A 10,046-nucleotide genomic window follows, 5' to 3' on the forward strand; every position below is an offset into this window, starting at 1 on the left:
ACTAATCTCTAGAGGTTGTACTACGATTGCTTTGGCTCTTTAAGTTTCTTCCTGTATCATTCTAGTCCATAAGCCTCATTAATATTGGGTGTAGGAATCATTAACATGATCTGTGTCTTAGCCTATGCAAATGACTCATTGAGACCACTGAGAAATTGTACCAAGCGATGTTGTTGAAGATAATCTGCAAACACCTTTGATTCTGGGCATGCACAAGACTGAATTGGGACCAAAGCGTTATATTTTCCCCCAAAGATCACGTAATTTGGAGTAATAGGCAAAGACAAATCCTAATTCTTGATTTAGCTCCATGATTTTCTGATGTAACTTGTTGATTCTCGAAATGTTCCTCATATTAAACCTACCCTTAAGCTCTCCCCATACACTAGCTGCATTTGATCCATACAAATCACTACTGTATAGATCCTTTGCTACATCGTTCATAATCCAGGAGAGAAAAAAAGAATTACAGCAATCCCATTGACTGCGAAGAGAAGCATCAAGCGAATCTCTTTTACAAGTTCCGTCAACAAAATCAAACTTATTTTTCGCAAATAGGGCAATTTGCATAGAACGATACCATAAATTGTAATTCTTCGTACCAGTAAGTTTGAATTCAATCAAGTGTTCACCTGGCGAATTCGAAGGCCTCTGATACAACAGATGGTTTAATCCAATTGTGATTTCCTCACTAGCAGTAGATAGTCCTTCCACATCTGGTGTTGTGTCATTGTCGCATTGCACCGATTGAGATAAACAAACTACCAGCTCTAACTGTTTAAGATGAAAAATATCTCAAATCGAAACATAATCGAAGACTGGGCTTCACTGCTCAGTGTGATTGTTGTGGCTCTTATACCATGTTGAATTCAAGCTTCCTCCATATCTTTTATGCAATTTAGCTGAGAACAGACGCAATAAGAGAAGAACAAAGTATCTCTAGATTGTTGCAATTTTTGTATTATTCATAAAATAGAAGATTCTCACAATTACAAAATATGCTTTGGACCACTACTTATATAGTAGTGTGTACTAACTGTCTCTAACAACTCTAAAAAACTACTAACTACTCTTGCCAGCTGGACATTCTACTGATTTCAACTAACTGCCCTTTAAATTACTTATCTCACTAATTATTTCGGTTCAACTATGATCCTCTATAAGAGTTCCAATATCTTTTTCTTTGGATAATACGAAAGCTTGCTATTTATTGAACGTAGGAAGACCACCAGCAACTTACAAATTACTTGGCTACCAACAACTTATGAGTTGATAGAAAACCAGTGATTTGTAAGTTGTACTGACAAGGTCATTAACAGACAAGGAATAAATCCCAACACGTTTTATCTCTTTTGATTTCTTTCAAAATCAATTGTTCCCTTTGAATTTTTTTGCTTAAAAAATTGACCATTTCGACTCTGGACTCCTTTGTTTTCCTCATTGAATAATTTTGACTTTAATTCCTTTATCAGTAATTAGATCTATTAAGTTGGTGGGACGTTTACCAATTAAGAGCGAGTAACATAAATGTAATGTTGCAATGCTTATCTAACTGTTTGTTTTCTGGTAATTGATAACAACCTAGAAATTCCCCATACAAGTGGCTAGTATAATTTCAGGAATGACCGCTCAATTATGCCCAAATGTCACAAAATGTGTTTGACCTATTTTTTTGCAACAAAAAAATTACTATTTATTAAGTTCAACAAGTCACTAATTAAGCATTTTTTGTAATAAAAAAAGTCATTTAATTTTGGCTAATATCATTTAAAATGTTTTGCTATTTCTGGCTAATGACTTTATGTGATGCTGATTAAAAAAAATAGATATTGAGTATAATACAACCTCAAAAGCTTTACAGAAAAGGCGAGAATTGTTCGAGCCGTATTAACAAGACGATTCATCCCTAAAAAGCTCGTTGTGGGATGCTTCAGAGGCCCTCTCCCTAACGTCTAGGACTGGACATTTGTTGTGTGTACAATTTAACACAGGGGCTCAACATTGGAAATGAGAATTGGGGTGTGTCCTACTATGATACCATGATTAAAAAAAAAAAAAAAAGATTTTGGACTAAACTTAATTTCAAAAACTAGCTCAAACAGCGAAGATTGCTCTAACAATATTAAAAAGGTAAGAGCTGAAGTAAGACTCTTCACAGATACTTTGACAAAATTAAGTGATTTTTTTGTTACAAAAAAAATATTCAGAAATTTTTATGATATTTACCTAATATTAAGTGATTTTGTGGCTCAAAGGATTTGTGATCATAAAAATGTATTAAGGCAAATGACAAATATACACCCCTTAAAATGTCAAAAGTATCGTTTGTCATTAGGATAATGATCATTAATCAAGAATATATAATAGGTGATGGATTTGATTATCATTGATCCTAAAGTAGAATTTTATCCATTCTTATTAGTAGTATTTTTCTCCTTTTCAGCAATCATCATGTCATTGGTTTGTTCCTTTATGATTTCAAAATATTGGTTGACAATGAATATTTTACTGTCAAGTACTTAATCATATATTTGTCTTTCTTTTTTCCTTTACTTTATTAAGTGCGCCATTATTGGGTTTTAATTTTCATAGGCTTTGATCATGGGTAGGCTAGGATTATGCAAGGTTCGTTAATCCAATAATTAAAGCAAATGATGGGCCTAATTAGTTTGAATCGTGGTCATTATGTTCAGTTTGTTTAGTCCTTAATACCTTATGTTTGTGTATGTTTAGTGCATACTTTTTTAATCAAGGCAAGCAATTTTGTGAGCAAAAAATTAAATAACTATCATTAGACTTTTCCCCCTTTCATTAGAAATTATACACTCCAAATGTCTGCTCTTGATTAGGAGTTAATTTCCAATATGTTCAATTAAATTTGCCTTATTTAAACTCTAAACAGGATATCAAGCGCTATTATAGATTATAATTATTTTTTTTTACTTTTTCGGAAACAATTTTCACAATTTGAAACGTGGTCATTATGTTCAGTTTGTGAATTTAAAAAAGTAAAAAGTAAGAAAAAGTTATTTTTCACTTTTTTCCATCTTCTTATCTCACAAAAATTCAAAAACAACTCCAATATATTCATGAACAAATACAACTTTAATTTCAACTTCAACTCCAACTCTAACTTCAACTTCAAAAATTTTAATTTTCATGGCCAAACGTCCACTTAAAGTGAAACAAGAAGAATAGAAACATGATTTAACATGTGCAAATTGAAGTAGGGAAAGAGGATTATTGCAAAGTCATAAGATGGTACATCGATCTTGTACAGGCATAATCGATTTTGAATATGTACATTTAGATATCTAAATTTGTTTATATTGTGTCAGCTGAACACTCAACTTACAAAATATTTGACTTGACATATCTTTAAGAAATAAAATATTACATAGTAATTATCTATATTATTCATAATTATTGTAAGTCACCTACATGTTGGAAAATGAATACTACCTAATACATCAACAATAACAATCCCACAAAGTGGAATTTGAAAGGAATAAAGTGTAGGTTGATAATTTGACTCTCCTTGATTAAATCATTTGTTAAGCTTCTTCAATATCAAAAAATTTGAAATAATTGTTCACGAAACTTCTAGATATTTTCCAAAGCAATTTTGGCCTTTTTTTTTACAATAATAAATGTGTATATTTATGAACTTAGAATATATAGATTTATATAGTTTTCACCTCAACATATATTTTGAAAATCATTTTATCGAAAAAATAGTGTTTGGATTAAGATAATTAGTATTTTGTGTCAAAACAATTAAATAATTATTTTATCTTGTTAAATTAAGAAGCTCAAATAATAATCTAAATTGCAGTTCAGTTCCTCTTAATTTTGGTGAAAATTAGTCAGATAAATCAATTTGGCAGAAAAATTACAGAAACTAGCATCCTTAAGACTATAATTACAATAAATAGTAATACTTTTTTAAAATTACAACTTATAGCAAAAGTAGCAATATTTTACCCACTTCATAGTAATAGAAGAATATGCATTTTTCAGTTGTGCATATGTATTTATGAGTAATATAAATATATTTATATATGTATTTATATAGCAACATTTTACTTAAATACAAAATATAATTTGCTACTTTTCGTAATTATGAAACTGTTGCTATAAAAGTTATAATTAAGACTACGAAGTTGCTATTTTTGAAATTTTCCCGATCCTAAAATCGAAATCTGGCCCCAATTGAAATAGAAGTGTGTACGTTTTCAAAATCTAGCCAATTTTAGTCCTCTCAAAATCAGACCTCATGCTAGTTTCGGACCATTGGCCCAAATAATAATTACTCCCTCCGTCCCATTTTATGTGTGATTATTTTTTGTCCATCTCAAAAATAATGTCATCTTTCTTTATTTGGTAACTATTTAAACACATAATTTTTCTGTTACTGGTCCTACTTATAAGACCTCACTTAATTAATAATAATGGTAATACATTATTTTAATAAAGAATAATTTGGTAAAAAGCATCACGTCTTTACTTATTTCATAGACTCTGTGCCCAAATCAAACTATGATACATAAAATGAAACTAAGGGAGCATTAGATTTTTATGCTTGAATTTTGTTCAAAGTCATTGTAAGTTTGTAACAAACATAACCACAACGGTGGACTGATTTAGGGAATTGGCAAATTACATTTAGGATTCTTGTTAAGAAGAGGAGTATCTGCACTTTGTGAAGATGCCTGTATATAGAAAAAGACATATTCCATTAGGGGCGTGTTGTGAAGTTGTCTTTTATTTCTTAGTTAAGTTATTTTTTAGATTGAAAACAAGAAAATAATAATAAAAAATTTAAATGATAATTTTAACATTTTAAATATTTTTTCTAAAAGCTTACAATTGTTATGTCATTAAACAGATACCAAAAGTAATATTTCCGAACATAATGATCTTGGAAGCTAACTTAGTAAAGCTGAATGACTTTCGAAAGAAAAAAAACAACTTTGTATGACTATCATACTATAGATGCCAAGAACCCAAAGCCAAGTGACTTTTGGAAAACAAATAACATTGAGTGACTATGAAGATCATTTACCCATAGTTGAATGACCATTTGAGCTCATAACTCTTTAATTGTAACTGTTTGTATATGTATGTGTGACCAGTTGCGTATGTAGGTATGCTCTTATAGCTAGCAGAAGTTGGATATATGTATTTTCAAAACTAAAGTTGGATGCATTTGTATGTACGTGCTTACAAAGTAGAAGTTGGATGTACATGTATATGTATATAAAGACATCAATTGGATGTGCGGCTGATTGGATCAAGTGTACGCGTTTTCAAACTATATGTACATGACGATCTCCGGTGTATCAACGACGATTTTTTAAAGGGCTAATTGAAACATCGACGAAGAAGTAAAGTTGGAGTGGGCAAACATGGCTAGGGTTCTTCGATTCATAAAACGTGTATAAGTATACATATAATATAAAACTGCATAATTTCACTTTTTCTAATTATTTAAAAGTAGCACTATAATAACAAATATAAGAGAGTAGAATATGCTACATTAAGTAATTTCTCTAATACGGTTGAGTATTGCAAATCCTGCTGTGAACTATCAACATCATCTGTTGTTCATAGTTCCTATAAATAAAACTAACATTTCTTACATTTTGGAAGAATTGAAGTTAGCTTCATCCAAATTTATTGAAACAAACATAATAGTACGACACTATCTGTCAAAGGTCTCATTTTCACCAATAAATGACATTATTACGTGTACCCAAATGACAACCCCATTAATTCTATTAATTAAACACTTCGAAAATTCCAAATAAGTCAATTATTCACCTTAACATTGTATTTTAATTAATTTGACACGTGAAAGGGACTTCAAAACTCTTGGATAATATTCATTCCATCATTATTGATAAATCTTTTTTTTTTCATCTAGCAGGGTTAAATCCTAGTTCAGTACAAATTAAATGTTTTTTATGCGTATAGTTCTTTCAATTCTTTAGGTAATTTTGCACATATTTTAGTAAATTTAAAGATTTAATTTAATTTTTAACAAAATGTTTGGATAAATGTTACTTATATCTAAAAAAAATATGTTAAGCTCTTACTAGGTTCTCTTAGAATAGATTTTTCAGAAGAGGAGTGGAGAAGAATCTGTTAGACTAAAATGATAAAGATGATTTCTCCTGTTTGGTAGGCTCAAAATGATCCTATAAATATATTCATAAATAATATTAATCCTCTAAATTCTTCAAAATGAATTCTTTTGTCTCCCTTGAATATTTAAACAACTCTTGCTATTAGATAATAGGGGGAATTGTTAAAAAGTTTTTAAACCAGATACTAGAAAATTTCATGTTAAATATCAGAAAATTGAACACCAAAACTAGCACCAGACATAAACAATAAATAAAAAGTTATAAAGATAGAATCTTAAAAAACTTCATCAAAATCAATAAATGATAAAATGCAAACAATATTACACTGAATTTATGCTAAATCCTTTTTTCAGACCTTGTTAAATCAAATTTGTAAAATTTTAGATGAACACCAAATATGCTTATTTTTGTCAAACTAAAAAGATCAGAACTGTTATGTTAAAAATATACGTATTTAATTAAAAGGACCATTTTAAACTTACTCTCAAGTGTAGGGGGCTTTTGTTATTTCATTCAATTCGTTCATACTGTGAAATTCAAATTAAAAATATGTGGGATCAATGACTAGACATATATAAAGATTGGGATAGTTAACCAAAAGTGGGAATAAAGTTTAGAAAGGGACAGAAGTATAATTCCGTATGGTGGAGGGCAAGTGAATTAAACAAAGAAATAAATTATTCACCAACTTCCTTATTCTTAGAAGATTTACATAAACCACACAACTTTGTAGATTATAATCCATAACCCAATGTTTTTCACTTAAATAAACATATCACTTTCTATATTTAGTCCTAGAAATTCTATATTTAGTACTAGTATTTCAGTACTTCCGGCAATCCATTTTAGTTGTCATGCTTACTATGAATATTAATTGATCCAATATAAATCAGGATAAAATTAGTTATTAATATTCATTTTTATGCATGCTTAAGAGATTAATGTAGTGAAAAAGAAAATGGTATTAAATTATTGGATTGAAGATTAAATAAAGACAATTTAATTGAAATATCCTTTTAGTTATTATTTTCTTGAGGAACGTTTGAGTCGAGTGGCTTTCGAAAATAACTCTTTTACCTTCACAAGATCTAGTAAAGATTGCATACCTACTATCCTCTCAAGATCCACGTATGAAATAAGAGATGTACAAAAAAAAATGTGATAAATAAAATGAATCACAGAGAGTATTTACACACATCTTTAACTTAATATTACAATATTTAATAATTGAATACTTTTACTTGATTTAAAAATTTAGATTCATGCATAATTAAATTAAAACTATAAAATCAAACGGAGAAAGTTCCATATATGACAGCAACATTGTACAATGCGCTAGTTATACCTTTTGTTTGACAACTCTTTAATTTTAATTTTGTACGTGACATATTTAAAATTATAAAATTAAAATATATTTTGGTATGCTTAATATATCCTTAATTTTGTAACACAAGATTCAATTTTTTTTTTTTACTTCTTAAATTCTTTGAGAAACAAAAACGAACAAACAAGTTGAACCAGAAGTTGTATCCAATGTTGTAGATCATGATACCTTAAACTCCCTCCGTTTAAAAAAAAATGACCTACTTTAACTTGATACAAAATTTAAAAAAATAAAGAAGACTTTAAAATCTTTTTAGCCTTAAATTAAAGTTGTGTCAAATATATCAAAATTTTTTTTAATCTTGTGGTTCTAAACATGTCATGTGAAAAATTGAAATTAAAATATTATCAAAAAAAGGAAAGAAATCATTTTTTTTTAAACGGAGGAAGTATACAAGTACTGTTATCCAATACAGTCAAATTTTCAATCAAGTGGATATACACATTTTTATGTGTGTCAAAATCTGAAGATAGCCAATAGCTACAATATCTGCTAGACGTGAACAGTTTTTCATTGTGTCTGTGGGGGTGGATTTATGATTGATAGAGATGGAATTAGATGGAGGGCTAATAATAGTGTCACATTTGTATATATAAATCTAGGTGACTTATTGCATGCGATACTAACTACAAACTAATAGTTTCAATTCCAAGAACCATTGGACTAGAGTTATCAACGAGATTGCAAACCTAATAAATATTCTAGATTTCACTTCATTCATCACTATTTTTGTATTTTACTTTTATGAAAAAAATGTATTCCAAAAAAGAAAATTATTATCGAAAGTTATATTGCGTAAGTTACCATTCTCATTCAACGTGTAAAGGTGATATTGCAAACAAAGAACGAATTTCACTTTGTATTACTCCCTCAGTCTCAATTTATATAATTAGTTTGATGTGATACGAAGAAATTTGTGATTTAAAACAAATTGTAGATGTTTGTGTAGCTGTAAACCATTTTATTGAAGGTACAATAGACATTTTAAAGTTAAATTGTTATACTAAATATAAAAATGTACTTCCTCCAATTTAAAATAATTGAATTATTGGGGGTATGACACACCCTCAAGAAAAATCTTTTAAGATATAAATTGTAAGTTACCTTTCACTATTACCTTTTAATTGTTTTTAAATTACTCTCCTAAAAAATGTAAAGTACTTAAAAATCTCATTAAATAAAAGGATAAAATTTAAAGATATTTCCAACATCTCTTTATTAGAATGAACAATTCATTTATTTTGAAATAGAGAAAGTATCATTCTTTTTTAGATTGATTAAAAAAAAAAGTCTATCATATAAATTGAGATAGAAGAAGAGTACAGTACTAATATTTATAAGGATTGATGAATAATTTCCTTCACGCATGTTGATTGAGAACCGATAACTTCGTAATGAATTTTTCGGTGAGATGTTTCAAATTACTCTATGTATTTGGTGACTAGCCCTTAAAAATGGGGTAAGAAAGAGGAAAGCAAATCTATCAATTTTACAAAAACCAAGAAGTGGAAAATAGTACTCCAGTATATAGCTAAGAATAGTTAGCAATAATGCAATCCACGAACGTCAATGACATTAATAAATAGAGACTGAAAGATGAAAAAGAAAGAAAAAGACACAGCTTTTCTAAAACAATGTCGTAGTAGCTGCCAGTCTAGTGTAAAGAGAAAATGAAACTAGGTTAAGTAGGTAGCTGTGTGTATAATTAGTAGGCTATAGATACACTTTTACTAAGATTTTGTGTGCCAGTATGCCGTCGTTTAAGGAGGGACGTACAATATTTGCATTGGCCTGCTTGTCTTTTTAAAGTTAAGCTTTTTGATTGTAAAATATGGTACGCACTAATCTAATTTATAATAGTTTTGATTCGACATGAAGATGAAACAACAATAATAATATATTTAGCGTATTCTCATTAAATGGGGTTTGAAAAAAAGTAAATATACATAATTTATATCACTATTTCAGAAGTGACTGGAGAGGTTATTTTCAATAGACCTTTGATTCAAGATAAAATAATCTAGAAAAGACTTTTAAAATATGTACTGTAAAAATGAATTGTTTGGATTTGTATGATTATAAATCATCTCAATAAGAGTGAAACTAGCAAATTAAAGTTAAATTTTTTGCTAAAATTGAAATACATTATTATTTTTAGACTGATTTAAAATGGAAGTGTGTAATAAAATTTGGACAAAGAAAGAGGATCATGGAATTGAAAACTTCAAAAGGATGTTGTTCATGAGCCATACTTTGACAAAACTGTAGTTAGGTAATATTTGACACCGTCAATAGGCGGTGAAAATGTAAATGTTAATACAACAACAATATATTCAGTTTATTTTCACTAAGTGTGATATGGAGAAAATAAAGTATATGCAGCAGTCCATTTCACTATTTCAGATGAAGTAGAAGAGTTGTTTCTGATAAACCCTCGACTCAGGACAAATAACAAAATGCAAATGTTAATAATGGACGTTAGTAGCATTTGGGTGATGCCGGGACATGGTTAG

General features: G+C 29.0%; 1 long non-coding RNA gene across 1 annotated transcript in view; it reads left to right on the top strand.

The window, feature by feature from the left end:
* Positions 1-9,749, top strand: part of LOC124897035 — a 20,397-nt gene extending 10,648 nt beyond the window's left edge. Inside the window, exons 2-3 of the long non-coding RNA XR_007053466.1 lie at positions 2,626-2,629; positions 9,737-9,749. This is a non-coding gene — a long non-coding RNA (uncharacterized LOC124897035). The remainder of the gene's footprint in view (positions 1-2,625; positions 2,630-9,736) is intronic.
* Positions 9,750-10,046: the final 297 nt, after the last annotated feature.

The sequence above is a fragment of the Capsicum annuum genome, chromosome 3 (genome assembly GCF_002878395.1).
Source record: "Capsicum annuum cultivar UCD-10X-F1 chromosome 3, UCD10Xv1.1, whole genome shotgun sequence".
In the NCBI taxonomy this organism is placed as follows: domain Eukaryota; kingdom Viridiplantae; phylum Streptophyta; class Magnoliopsida; order Solanales; family Solanaceae; genus Capsicum; species Capsicum annuum.